At 47.6% G+C, this 15,025-nt stretch overlaps 1 protein-coding gene across 1 annotated transcript in view; it reads left to right on the top strand.

Moving 5' to 3' along the window:
- Window positions 1–8,248: 8,248 nt before the first annotated feature.
- The window catches only part of Pxb (putative Hedgehog signaling attenuator pxb), a 218,891-nt gene continuing 212,114 nt past the window's right edge, over window positions 8,249–15,025 (top strand). Inside the window, exon 1 of the mRNA XM_077675311.1 lies at window positions 8,249–9,303. The gene's annotated coding sequence lies outside the window, so the exon portion shown is untranslated. The remainder of the gene's footprint in view (window positions 9,304–15,025) is intronic.

Genomic DNA, 15,025 nt, shown 5'->3' with positions numbered 1-15,025 from the left:
CTTTCTCCCGTTCTTTGGGTTTGAGGGCGATGTATGGGGTGGAATATGTGATGCGACTAATTAAAAGTGCTTGAATTAGTTGTATTGTATCGTCTTCTTTGAGGCCCTGACGTTGGTTTGTGATGCGTTTGATGAGATGGGTAAGTTGGGTGACAGTGGCTTGAAGGTGGGGAAGAACTGCAGCGCCAGAGCCATCTTGAATTCTTTTATGCGGCATTAGAAGAATTTCACCTCTTTCAGATGCTCGATGACATGATGGGTATTAGTTTTGCAATGCGTGAGAACGTCGGAGCCTTGTGCGGAGAACCGCATGCGAATTTAATTTGCTTTCGATGTACGAGAAGTCCGCACCTCTCGGTCGGACACTAATTTTCCAAAATTTATTCGGAAAAATGTCAGTATTAATTTATGGTCGGATTCACCTTCCCAGAAGGAGATTATAGGAAATGACGGTAGAACATTCAGGCTTCTGTATGGCGTACGTTTGTTCCTAACGGTGTGATGCAATTCACTTGGCGTTTTGAAGCACTCCAGATTATTTACTTTGCTCTGGCAGTGCGCTTTGAGTCCGTTTTGCCGGGGAAATAACTTCGTCGCAGATACATCTTCCTTTTTCCTCGGCAGTGTTTTTGAAACTGAACTAGCTCTAAGGATATGATGGAGACGGCTTCACTTGACTGATGTGGTCATTCCAGAGAGTTCTCCACACCCCCGCTGATTCAAAACAAAACGCAAACAACACTGCTTTGTTCCACAGCATATATCGTCTCTCTTTATTTTGCGTGACCACTTCTCGCGGCGACCGGGCCCAGGCAGAACGCGAAAAAGGAAGCCTATCTCCATGTAAGACCGGTAGCCACAGCTGAACCCCGGCCCGAAACAGGTCGTGTCTTCATCATGAACGTATACCAACTTGCCCACTTCGCCGAGCAGATGGGGTCTTTTACATCCATTTGCCTCACGGCCATGGCGCTTGTTTAGATGTCGCAATTGCACCGCATTTATGGGCTTTGCGGGCTCGCAAAACAGACGAAAAATCAGCGCGGAACTCCACAACGCAGGAGGCTTTTCTTTCCTCTGTGACCACAACGAAACACGGGGACCACCACTTGACACTGGCGGCTAGGCGCGCTTTGCAGCCGAAACGTACAGCCGTTCAGCACTAGTAGTAGTAGTATACTCGGTGACAACTTAAGAACGGCACCATGATGATGATGATGATGATGATTGCTATTGGTTTCTCCTTTGAAGCGGGGTGATGACATGTCATCTTACCAAAAAGGACTAATAGAACCATGTTTTACACTCTTGGTTTAATAGTAGCGCTGCTTAGGGCAGGGACTAAAGCTTATTAGGCCCCAAATACTTTTTTTTTCCTGTTACAGGTGGTAACTGTCCTAGGCAATATTCCCCTCTCTGCTTTTCGTCCACCAGCATTCTAATCTTCTTTTCGTCCCCTCGACAGCCTTGAAGTTAACTTCCTCTCTGATACCCTTAAATCCTAGGGCTTCTGGAAGCCCAATATTTCCTTCATGTAGATTTGGATGGATACCCTCACATTCTAACACTATGTGCCGCATAGTTTCTGTCTCTTTTCCGCAGACCACGCATACCCCATCATTTTGTGAATACTTCCGCACAAAACTCTTAGTTCGCAGGCAACCTGCTCTAGCCTCAAAAAGCAAAGCACTGCCCTGGGAATTATCGTACAAATTTTCCTTTCTGATGTTCAATTTCTCAGCCCTGTACACCTCTAACGACGTTTTAGCTTCCATTTTTTCCCTCCATTTATTCGTTTCAATCTGCCTTGCCTCTTTTTTGGTTACCTTGGCTGTTTTGGATTCTCCACTGTTGGATTCACCAGAAATTGCCGCTGTGCCTTATCACCGTAGCCGGATGTTTCTCCGCGCGGCGCAAGTAGGGCGTTACCGGGAATATTTTGAACATGGCGTGAGCCGTTCCCGTGATTTTTTGGACTTAATATGCTTATAAATGACTCCAGTGACGACAAACAAACTGCGTGAGACGAGGCAGACGATATCACGCATTCATGGCAAACCCGTTTCAAAACGCGCGCGCACTGACGTCACGGGTCCGGCGCTTTGGCGGAGTGATACACTACATGAGGTGGTGCCGTTCTTGAGTTGTAACCGATTATAGTAGAACTTTTATTGTGAGAAGAAAGGGGAAGGAGATAGGGGTGAAAAGTTGAGAGGGAGTTCATGGGTGGGGCCCGACGTCCAGGGCTCCAGATGCAACGGCTTCCACCTTGGCTCTCTGGATGAGACCCAGCTGATCTTCGAGAGATGAGCTGGGGGCACTCCTTGTACGTGTGGCGCTACCTGGGTGTGCCTGTTGGAATGCATCGCTGCGCCGGCGTCACCTCCACCATCGCTCCGAGGCGCAGACGACACACTGCCCATATGGTCCCTAGAAATATTTATAGGGACCATGGTGCCCATATTCAAGAATACTTTAATTTTGTTGCCAGGAGGAGCAGATTGCGTCATGCTGATGCCGATCGCTAAAGGGTATCCGTTCTGAGCTTTCTAGGGCGCGCAAAGATTAAAATGAATTAAAAATATGCTACGCTGAACGGTTACTGTTGAAACTTGCCGGGAGATATCTCCATATTCACAGAAAGCCTTTTACATAGTTATCTCAGCATTGAAATTTCTTGTAAGCACTCCTTCAAACTTTTCTGAACATCTGTCATCTTTAAAATTTCCCAATTCACCATGACGCACATCGCCGAAACTAGCTTGAGTTAAGCTCTATAACATTGTGTCTTGCTAATGCATTTTCTGACAGTAAAATTAGGGCTTTCACTGCTAAATGCTAATGTACCCGTGTAGAGTTTCTATTTGTTCTCAAATGTCCCATGTGGCCTGGGTTTTGTGATGTTACTTGATTTCAGAGGTTTTCTCTCACTCAACGCCTTCTTGCTATGTACAAAAGTTAACTACTCAGGTTGTATTAAGCACACTGCTTCGTTACTTCAACTTCACCCATTAGTTCAATCTCACGCAGTTTGTCTCAGCTAGCTTGAAGTTAAGCTCCGTAACATGGTGTCTTGTATATTAACACCTTTCCTGATAGGAAAATTAGTGATCTTATTGCGAAGTGATAATTTACCCAAACAGAGCTGTCCTCAAATCTCCTATGTAGAGTGGATTTTGCAATCTTCCGTCACTTCTGAGCTTTCCCCTCGCTCAAACTCTGCCTGGCTATGCACAAAAAAAAAAAAAACGTTCACTGCAGAGGTTGTGTTACGCACGCATCTTCATTACGTTGCTGATGACATTAATGGGGTTTATGGTTGGTAAGCCCTTCCCTCATCTAGCTTAGCATTTCAAGTCAATAAATATTAAAAATTTATACTTTGCCCTTGCCTAATTTTAGTGATGTATACTCTAAGGCAATTCCCGATGTTCAGCCTCGCCCCAGTGCTCTGAAGGTCCCCACCCGTGCCACCAACGAAGCCAATACGGCAAACGACACTACAGTGTATACCATAAGACAAAAAATTTGGCAGTGCGCAGTAGAACGCCAAGCTTGCCTTGCGCGACGCTACTTCTCAGACAGAACTTTAGAGTCAAACAGTATGCCCGACATCGTCACTTCCTAAATTTACCTGCTGGCCGCACGTATTGGCCAAGAGCATGCTTTGTGTGGTAGCTTAACCACAGGATTGCTTTAGCTTTCCATAAAGAGTACATTTTCTCGCTAATGTGTATATAATTGATAAGCTGTTTTGTGGACGTTTTGCCCGACTTCCGCTTCTTTTGCGCCACCAAGACATTCGGTTTACTGGTTTGAGAAATGCACTGGCCTCCGCATAATTTTTCAATTTCAATTTCAATTTATTTCGTACATAACTAAACACTTGTTCAGCACTCTCGATAAACAAAACTTCAAAAGACCGAAAAAATTAGTTCCATTTAACAGGAGTTCTGTTTACTGCGAGAGATGTGCTATAGTGCAAATGCATGTGCGTGAACACTCTTAGTACCATTTCATGGAACTCTAAGCAGGTAAATGTAGCAGATAGCTTTTCAGAAAACAAGAAAACTACAAGAGATTTAGGCGCAACATCCACAAAGTTTATTAGGCAACAATTAGTCACTGTGCCCTAAAAAACGCATGATTTTTTTTTGTTTGAGTCCTTGCAATTGCATATTCAGGATCAGCATCTTCAGCAGGTGATGCTCATGGCAATTGGTCTGACAAGAAGATCCATTTTCGGTTCCGTTTACAAGGTGACCCGGAAATTTCAGTTCCGATTACCGAAAGTTTTGTTACGTTATCCGAATACAAAACCAACCAACTAGCAGGCTACTGTTCCGTTTAAGCGGCGATTCCGTTTAAGCGATTTCCGTTTATCGAGATTCTACTGTAGTTATGTCCACGAGGAGTGGAAAAAGGAGACTCGTGCGTCTCCTGACGAGGCAGTACTCGAAGAAGTCAGTCGAAGAGAACACTTATCTAGTTTAAAAGGACGCCCGTGCACACATTTGGCCTTACATTGCAACGCGTGTGGATGTACACCATGCTTCGACAACACTGTCATTTTGTTCAAGCATCACCATAAAACGTCAAGAGAGATCGTTGAGGCATTCCATATTTCCCACCAAAAAGAAGATTGTATAAGACATCCCTCAGTAACATTGGTAGATAAGGAACTCTCGTGAATTGACGAGTGTACACGTTTTTTGCTATGTGTGCCGTTGATGGGTTCTTGTACTGATCTGCGCAGGGTTGTAGGCTATAAAAGTCTGTGTTTTTTCTAATAAATCCCTCAGTTGATAGAAAGCGCTTGTCCGTGTGTTCCTTTCTTTATCCCCGTTTCTATGCGCTATTACCTTAAAAAAAATCGAAGAAGTCGTTTCTCGACGCTTCTTTTCCGCTTAGTTCCAATTCTGCTTCGGTTTTTGCTATGAACTCAAACTTCTTAGGCGTTTTCCCCGTGCCGAGACGCTGCTCTTCAAATACATGGCGTTACTTTTGAGAACAGCGCCATCATTCCGCCATTTTCTTTGGTGAGGCTGGAATACTGTCGTTTCTCGAAGCTTTCTTCCTGCGTAGTTGCAATTCTACCTCGGTTTTTGCTGTGGCTGAAAATAAGACTTCGTAAGCGTTCTTTCCGTTAGATACGCTACTCTTTAGATATATTGTGTTACTCTTGAGAGCTGCACCATACTTCCGCCTTTTTCTTTACGGATGCTGGAATACAGTCGTTTTCCGAAGCTTTCTTTCTGCTTAGTTCCAATTCTATCTCGATTTTTACTGCTCATTGAACTCGGATTTTATAGGCGTTTCCACCGTTGGAGACGTCGCTCTTTGCATATACAGCGTTACTGTCAAAATTTTTTGGTCGAAACGTTTTCACTGTTTTGACGACACCGTGGAAGTTTTCGGTAACTTTATGGTTTTCATGCTTCGCTATTTAGATCTCGCTAGCCCCTGGATTGCTGCAGGAAACCCACGACAGGCACTAGAAATGCAAAAATGTAAGGATTTTCGTTTCGCTAGTTTAAGGTACAAGCTAGCGTAATCAGATGAACCCTCAGATGAAAGAACTGTCGCAACAACAGGTACATCCATAACTGCTGCGGCACGACTGGCTCAATCAAAGCGTCGATATCATGCAAAGGTAAGCGAAGAAAACCTTTTTCACACGCGAGTGCAGCAACCACATTGTACAGTGCTCAGTGATTGAAACGCGATACTCGGAGCGCGTGGCTGCCGGTGCTTGTTGCGCCACAGGTGAGCGCTTGCTAAAGCGAGCTGACGCATTGTGGTATACGGCGAAGGTGAGAGCGTTCGTGACGCATGCTGACTGCATCCGGTAGACAGCCCTTCAGTATGTGGTTCTTGGCGGCGCCATAGGGGTCTTACATGCCGTGGCTTCAAAACCCTGCGCTTGCGGGCCATGCGTGACACGATAACACATAACTATAAATGCGCATTCACATTCTTCGTAACGGGTGAGTGTGAGAGGAACAGAGGTTCCCAGCCTGTGTGGTGCCAGCTCGCACGGCTTCGCGCAGCACAGCACGCAGTCGCAGACTTTTGAAGCCATAGCATGCAGCACCCCTATAGTGCCGCCAAGAACCACTCACTGAAGGGCTGTCTGCCGGATGCAGTCAGCATGCGTCACGAACGCTCTCACCCTCACCGTATACCACAATGCGTCAGCTCGCTCTAGCAAGCGCTCACCTGTGGCGCAACAAGCACCGGCGGCCGCGCGCTCCGAGTATCGCGTTTCAATCGCTGAGCACTGCACGTCAAGCAAAATATGAATGATAGCAGAATATTTTATGAGCTATCAACAACTGCCTCGAACGGGTACCAGCTTCGGTAGAATGCTTGCGCGCGGGTGGCGCGGGCATAAAATGCCCCCGCGCTGACAGCGGCGACCCTAGCGGCAACTTTTGTCCCTGTATGAAACGGGAGCCGGAGTTTCGTGACCAGAAAAGCATTGAAGGACTCTGGTTTCGCTAATCGTCTTCCTCTAAATACATATTACACGACGGAAGGGATGTGAGTTGAAGTAATTTATTAACACAGGAGAAGGGCTGCCAGGAAAAGGGCAGTAGCGTACCACTGAGTTTCCATATTTTCGCCTGTATAACCCGCACCAAAAATGCGAAAATTTCAGTGGCAATGTAGGGGTGCGGATAATACACGGGGTTTTCCCGTTAGTGCAGCTTCACGGCAATGCGCGTTGCACCTTGATGCTCATACGCAGTAACACTGACTAAGCCTTCCATGGCAGCGATTGCGCAAAGCATACAAGGACAAGGACGAATTGATATTGCACTGCACAATTCTGCGAGAGGATGTCCGAGGCATGGAGGGTGATTCCAGGCGAGATGGTGTAAAGAAAGCTTCAAAAAAATGCTTCATCACCAGCAACATGGATGGAACCGGATGGAACCATAGATGATCTTGTGTACAACAGTGAGGACTGCGGCTCAAGTGATAGCTTTGTCGAGAGCAGTGACACTGAGTGAATTGTGACTTTAGCCTTGCAGTTAGTGTATTATACTTGCTAAATGTACGCTTTTTCTGCCTACATAGTATGTGATGTGTCGCTTGAGCAGTAGCTTTGGTGCAGCCTTTCCTGTATCAAATGTGCGGGCAATACGCGAGGATTTTTTTTTCTTTTCTGGCGGGCTGAAAGGGTGGTTGCGGATTATATGCAGGGGTGGGTTATACGAGCGAAAATGCGGAGTTCAATGTTTGGTGGAACACTCCACAACCACCTAAGTTTTTTGTTGCAGTAAGAATGATTCACGAAAGTTGGCGGAAAGGAATTCCGAAACGGCAGAACACACACACAAAAAAAGATAAGAGTAAGCAGAGCGATTCTAGGAGCTGCAAGCAAAATTCCACCCAGCGTGAAAATGCAAAACCTAGTCAGCGGCCCTCCGGGAATCCTCCTTGTGCACACTTTCGTTTTTGCTTTTGTCTTTACATGGTCGCTTTCTGAAGCCCCACGTCGTTGTCATTCACTACTGCCTCGCATTCTTGGTTTTTACGTTTTGTCTCTTTTTTAAGTTTCTTAGACACGCGGTCGACGCCACAAGAAGCCTCGGAGCGCGCGCGAACTGAGTGTAGCGACTTCACGGCGTCGTGCGGTGAAGCCGACGTTGCTCGCACTGGAGAGTTCCTGCATCGGGTGCGTTCGGAGGAGCCAAACCATTTGTTTTGTTTCTTTCAACCCAACATCCCCACCTGCCTCCGTATTTCTAGAGGGAGAAGAGCTTCGCGCTGTGCTTAGTTTTCTTACGCGATCTTGTGTTTTTTGGTTCCCGCCAAACGCTTTGAACGAGGAGGCAGCGACGACCACGCGACAACCTCTTCTCTTACCTTGCCCCTTCTCGCCCTCTGATTTCATCTCGAGAAACGAACGTAACTGCGACGAACAACGCCAGGCATCGCTCCGTTCCTTCCTCCTCCAGCCTGATACTTTTTCTCCTTATTTTGATTACTCCCATTTACTCGCGCCGCGACTTACTCCTCTCACCTCCCCTCCTCACTCTCAAGTTCCACCCCCTCTCTCTTTCCCTTGTTTTTTTTATGCCCCATCCCAGCCTGCGTCTGCTCCTGTTCGGGTGAGGACGGCACATCCCAGCCGCAAGCCGTCGATCCGCCCTTCCCTTCAGGAGCCGAGAGTGGACTGCACCCTCTCAGTCGCACACGACTATGACTCCTCCGCGCGGTTCTCGAGCGTGCGCATTCCCTCCGCACACTCTCCCCCCCCCTTGGATTCGGGGCGTCCAATGGACCCGTCCATTACTCCCCACGACACCCTCTCTCTCACCTCTCTCCACAGCGGGGCAGTGCGCCGTAGTGACCGTGGAGTCGCTGCCGTCGCCTCGCCCGCCGCGCTCGTGAAACCCGGCGGGGACGGCGTTGTTGTGCTGTGAGCCGCCGCCGCCGCTGAGTATTGACCGCGCGCAGACGCTCCTCTCGGGCTCGCCTGTGTGTTGTGCCGACGCCGCTGCTAGGATTTTCAGCCAGAGCGAATTTTTAAACAGGACCGTGTTCCTTTCCACCGAACGCAAAGCGCGGATCTTCGTCGTTTGGAAACGTTTGCAGGCGAAGCCCAGCGACGCGTCTTTCCACTGCCCCCTCCACACCGGCTTGTGTTGCTTCGTGCGCGTTGGTTGATTCCCCCTGCGTCGAGCCACACGGATTCCCCATTCGTTGACCGAAGTTCTCTGATCTGTGAACCGAAATTTGCGTCGTGCCGTCGGTATTGGTGCGCTCCACGGCCCATGTTCTAAGCGGTGCTTCTGGAATAACAGACTACCCACCAACGACGAAGAGCTTCAACTCACAGCGCGAGCGGCGTGCGTGGAAAGACCCTATTCCAACCGCCCCGCTGCCTCCTTTGCGGTGCGGTGACAACAAAGAGATGCCTTGTTCGCGCTCGTGTTTAAAGCAGTTGGAAGCCGCGAACTGACGGCAGCTGTGAGTAACGCGGGCGGTACAATCGACCGTGCGTTGTAACTGTTCTTCGGAGCGCGAGGATACGTTCAGGGTGTGTCTTTCTGCTTTTGCTGTGCGTCTTTCGTCGCTCCTTGCGGGATTTGAGTCAGCGACCCCGCGCTCTCCTCTTCCGACGAGTGCGCCGACGTGGTTCGGCTTCTCCTGGAGGCCGTTTGTTGTGGATTCGCCGGTTCTTTTTTGCCCCGATGTTGTGTGGATACAAAGCCGTCGCTCCCGGATACGCCTGCCGCCGTAGCAGACGGCGATTCGTCTGCACCGACGCCTGATGGATACTTTAATCAGGTGAGTGATCATCACCTCCGAATTGCTTTGCGAATTACCGCTCGCGTTTTTGCTGTCGTTTTGTGGCACCAAAGAGTCACAGCATTTGTACACATCCGGAACAGGCTCTTGAAACCGCGACATCGCTTTAGGACGGTTCATCGTTTTTCGCCGTGCTCTTTCGTTTATGGTTACTCTCGAGTACCAAGCCAAACTGGCCGCCAGTGTTCTTGTTTATTGAAGCGCACTCGCTCAATCAAGTTCAAATGCGCTGAAATTCAGTTTAATGATCTTTAATGCTCGCGTGTCGAACGCATGGCATTAAAGGCTAGTAAATTGGTGCGCGGCGTGGAATACTGACGTTTGGCAGCAGAAATCCCCTCGCTTCCTGGCGCCATTTTTACGCCTCTCGCTGACGGACAGCTGTTAATCAAAAGAAAATAATTTTTCTGGTTCTTTCGGGGACGGCGTGGGTATTTTCGCCGACAAGGAAACACTGTCGGAAGCGGTGCCGCTGAAAACTGATGGCGTGCGAACACAAGCGGCAGGGCGCCTTTAAGGCCTAAAGAAAAAACCTTGATTAATGAAGTCTGAGGTGTAAACATTTTGGGCACATACGTTTATTCACCGTTTGGGGCAACAAATAGGCCATAAGTAATGCTGATGGATGGGATTTTTTTTCTTCACCTGCTGATGTATTTACTTTTTAAAATCTTGTTACAAATGAATGTTGTTGCACATTTTTCACGTTTTCCTTCACTTTTTCCACTCTCTTTTGCTTCCCCTTAACCGCTTTTATTTTTAAGCCAGCGTCGTTTGCTTTCATTCTTTTCGTTCAAAGCTAATCAGTAACCATTTTTTTTGTATACGTGAACATTAAAAACTGTGTTAATGCAAGGAGACGTGCCTTCAGTTTCCGTTTCATTTGTTCTCTTCTTTTTTGCGGCGTCTCCATGCCGATAACGGTTTCACCGCTCCAGAAAACAGGTACGCCGAACCCTGACGAGTCGTAATCGGCTGCTCCTCGGACGAACAGCATTTGCGACATCGTCCACTTCCTTTGCTTATTTGGTTGTCTTGTATCTCTTCCAGGATTTTCTCAAAAATTTTGGGCGCATGTATCGCGCTCATATATTCGTTCGTACTTGATGGATTGATGTGATGTTCGTTGTATGCCATTCCGAATTCTCCCGCCGGGGCGGCGGCGTTGCGACGGCGGGATCGCTCTGGTTGTCCCGAACGTCTTGACATAGTCTGAATAATACAAAATAGAGAAAAGGAGGAGACGCCGATGAGGAAGCGACACGGTCACGTCAACGGCGCGTAAGGTTCGTTTGAGTAGCGCAACTGGCATGCAATATGGAGTGCGCTTGTTTAAACGGACATCAAGACCTAGAAAATCCACAGAAGATTGTTCTTGTTGTCGGGTACACTATTCGCTGTTTTGAAAATATGCTGAATGAGTCGTTAAGAGCTCTCATAAACGGGAAAGAAGATGGCGGGAACATAAACAGCCCCAGTCGTGTTTTCTGCGTTCTGGTTTGTGATGATGCAAGCTTACAAACCTGCACGGTGCGCTACGTTATGCGAGCGCTGTTTTAACGAATGTTAACACGTTTGCACATTGATTTGAATACAATACTCTTCGCGATTTCTCTTAGAATAAAGAAAAACCAGCAGCTTTGATTAGTGACAATTACTCGCAGGACGTGATTAGTCACGTTGTTTACGACTCACTTCCCAGGGACAGTGAGTCGCCAGGTATACTATTTCGCGTTGACGTCTCGAACGGGGCGTTGGGTACAGCTGCTCCAGTCTCGCTCTAGCTCTAAGCGTCGCCCGCTACGTATGAGTCATAGCTTTTCAGAGCAGCGCAGACGTTTCTTTTTGCTTCGGAGTGAGCTTAGTTTTTTCTTTTTGAGGAGTGACAGCTTCCTTGAACCGCTTCGCGCAATTTCTGCACAGGGAATTGCTTTTAATTGCCGGAAGCCAAGCAACCAGGTGTCTCGCGGTGCAACCGTCGCTGCGCGGGTACCAGGTAGACGTACAGACGCTTTCTTTTCGACGTACAAGAACGTTTGCAGCGTGTGGTTACACCTTGCCACTCTCACGAGTTGCAACATTGCGCAAATTTGCAGTGCCCAGTGCTAGCATATCGTCGTCGTCGCCATCGCCACCACTTGTGTCCACCGTGTGCTTGTGTCCACTGCGGGATGAAGGCTTCCCTCAATGTTCCTCTAGCCATTGCTGTGTTGCGGTGCCATAGTGCATTCTTTGTCTCCGAATTTTCTTACTTAATACCTCCATTGAGTAATGGCCCCCTGCACTTCTGGTCGTGTTTTTCGGTAGCCGCTCTGTAAACCTGATGGTACACCGGTTTTCAGCTCTCTTCATTTCACGACCATGTTCACTTCATCTTAATTTGAGCTATTATCACTTCCAGAGTAGGTGTAGATGTCTGAATACGCATGCTCGCAGCGCGGAGGAGGAGGAGGAAAAACTTTATTGTGAGCCTGGTGATGTGGGAGTGGCTCCTCAGTCCAGGAGACCATGGGACGACCTTGCTGTCTCAGCCCTGGACACCAGGGGTTGCTGTGCATCCAAGCCGGCGCTGGTCGTCAGGTTCTCCCACAACTCAGGGTATTCGGTGAAAGGCAGTGGCCGATTCGGGAGATTGTTTTCTGGAAGAACACGTGGCCTCTGGGGCCCGCTGTAGTTGTCACATTCGAATTACTTCAACGGGGAAGATTGGACGATTTGGCACTACTGTAAAAATATTTACACAGTGAAAAAAAGGGGACAGGGGAATAGCGGGGACATTTATTTATTTTGTGTTTCGAAATACCGCAGGCAGCATCGCTGCGCAAGCAGCAGAGGGTTACAAAAGGTGATTATGCAAAGCATGTTCAAACGCACCAACACTTGCACATTCCATAATCGTTACGGGCAAACAGTTCCATTGTCCTATGGTCCTAGGAAAAAGACTTCTGAAATATCTTACTGCGGGTGAAGTGTGGTCGTGTGTTTTTGCAGTGATTGATTTTAGATGATATCTGTGGTGCGGGAAGTATAGATATCTTCGCGTGACATGAACTGACTTTCAGCTGTGGTTTATTTGGGGAACGCACATTTAAGTAGTGGCATATACGCGAATCTGCGCGGATAAGCAGTGGAAACGACAGGCACTGCACATAATGAAAAACCACGCTATCCATTTCGAGAAAAAAAAAAAAAAACAAGACAAAGACAACCACAATGAAAGTGAGCGCTTATTCCAGCGAGAAGAGACGACCGCAGAGAACTGATGATCTAGTTTCTTTGTTGACATGCTAGAGCATACATCACATAGGCGTGCCATTTCGGCCGCGACTACAATTTTTCTAGTCATTTGATTGCTGCTTTCAGAGGTGACCGCACAAATCATTATAAATGAGGGCGCTCGCTAGATTACGCGCTCAGTTCCGCTATGGTTATCTTGCTGTTCCCTTTTTTCCCAGTAGATAGGGTTGCTTTTCGTTACGTGCAGTGCCTGCCGTTTCGCTAGCTTTTTCGCGCAGATCCGTATATATGTTATTATACTGGGTACAAAGCTAACAGTGGCAATACCTCATGTAGTGTATCACTCCGCTGAAGCGATGGACCTGGACGTCGGCGCGCGCGTTTTGAAAGGACATACTGCGCTTAAGGCGTTTTCGTCTGCGTTTTCTCACCTAAATTTGTAATCGTCGCAGCGGTAAATTATATTGGGATGCTATCCGTTGGGAGTATTGAGACCGGTGACGCCGCACTGTGAAATTGCACAAATAAATAGAAATACTACGTGTGACATAATTGGCGCTCCCCTTTCCAATGCGCCTAAAATAAATGCATGACATGAGCAGTTTACAATCATACGGATAGCCTGACGGACATTAGATTTTTCGTTGGCAATTAAAGGCTGCTGCAGTAGTAACAATCACGGTGTAAAACTTTCAACACCCTGGTACTTTAAGTTTGATTCCATTGTAGTGGCAATTAAAGGCTGCAGTAGTAACATGCACGGTGTAAAACTTCAACACCCTGCAGGTACTTTATTTTGATTCCATTGTAGCTATAACCCGCCGCAATGTCTCAGTGGCTAAGGCGTTGTGCTGCTGAGCCCAAGGACGCGGGTTCGATTCCCGGCCGCGTCGGCCGCTTTTCTGACGGAGGCGAAAAGCAAAAACGTCCGTGTGCTCGAGATTTCGGCGCAGGGAAGCTCATGAGGTGGTCAAAATTAATCCGGAGTCCTCCACTACGGCGCGTCTCATTCCTTGTGTAGTTTCGGTGCGTTAAACCCCACAGTCAATCAATCAATAAATCAATCAATCAATCGATCAATCAATCAATCAATCAATCAATCAATCAATCAATCAATCAATCAATCAATCATTGTATGTATAAGCGCACCCTGTCTAGCAGGCTACGACATGCACTCCCAGGATACACTAGATAAAAAATCTCATCACCTCATGCACAGTATCCGCAGGTTTCTTACGGATATCTTATAATTTTCGGCTATGAAAGTTACGGGACACCGCGCACAAGTTAGGCCAACCTTAACGCGATTATCGTATGGTCGGCTCTTACCTTGTTATGTTGCGGATAAGTCTTTTGGAATTCCGTTGAACGGGAATGTTTAAAAGTCGTTGGGTTTCGCGCGCATTTCTTCCCCTCAACAATTCAAATTCTAAATAGACCGGAGCTGCGAATCAATAATAATAAAAAAAATTCGCTGCTGTCTTCGAGCGACCTTTAAGCAGATTTCTGCTCCGTTTTCCGATGATTTCCCGGCGGATTTCTCGCACATCCCATTGGCTTGAAGAATGCGTTCACCCTTTGAAGGCGCAACCATTTTGTGGCGAGGATGTTACCGAAAAAATGGGACGCTTTTAGCGTGACGCCTTATATCTGCAAAAGTAAATGCATAATTTGTTCCAGTTAACACAAAGTAATCGTTATGAGAGCGCAAATATATGGATGTTTGGTGTCTTCAGAATTATAAAGAAGTATTGGGGGAAAAAAGACATGACACTGTGCCTTAGCAATGACCTTTCCTGCAGTAGTGAAGCCAACTAACTATACGTGGGCTTGGTGTTTGGCGTTTCATAAAGGTCACACATGAGGCCTTGCCACATTTGTACGGTGATATGAGACTGCGTGTTGCCCTTTTAAAAGGCTTTCCCAGCGATGCACCTGCACACAGCTGTGAAGCCGAATTCAAAGGGGCGCTCTTCGTATAGCAGAGCGGACTGAAAAGAATGATCACGCATTAGTAGACAATTCTTACTATTCCTGTACCATTCTCCCTCCTACGCGTGATTACACACTCAATGTGGGAAATTTCCCGCAATTTGGCAGCCCGGTCGCCTGCAATTCCTTCTTGCGAGTCACCTTTTCATTTAGAATATCTTCGCCCGGACAGGAATTCGATTGCGGTGTTACCATACGGTCCCGCAACTCGACCTGTCTCTTTCCCGCATATTCTGTTCGTACCCTTCTCCGCCCCCCTTTCTTTTTGGTGTTCCCGCCTTTTTTTCTTTTCGCGCCTTTTTTATTGCTTTTCCCGCCTTATTTTACGCCCTTTTTCCGGGCGGGTGTTGCGCGCGCGCGCGGGGCCTCTTATGCTGATTGTGCCAGAAGCTCTTGGCGATGATTTGACAATTGTGTGACAGCGTCGTCGGCTCGCGTGCCTTGCTGAGCGCGCGGCGACTGCGAAATTCAC

The sequence above is a fragment of the Haemaphysalis longicornis genome, unplaced genomic scaffold, assembly GCF_048455015.1.
Source record: "Haemaphysalis longicornis isolate Haplotype H1 unplaced genomic scaffold, Haemaphysalis longicornis Haplotype H1 scaffold_6, whole genome shotgun sequence".
Taxonomy (NCBI): Eukaryota; Metazoa; Arthropoda; class Arachnida; order Ixodida; family Ixodidae; genus Haemaphysalis; species Haemaphysalis longicornis.
This window is presented reverse-complemented; position numbering and strand designations above follow the sequence as displayed.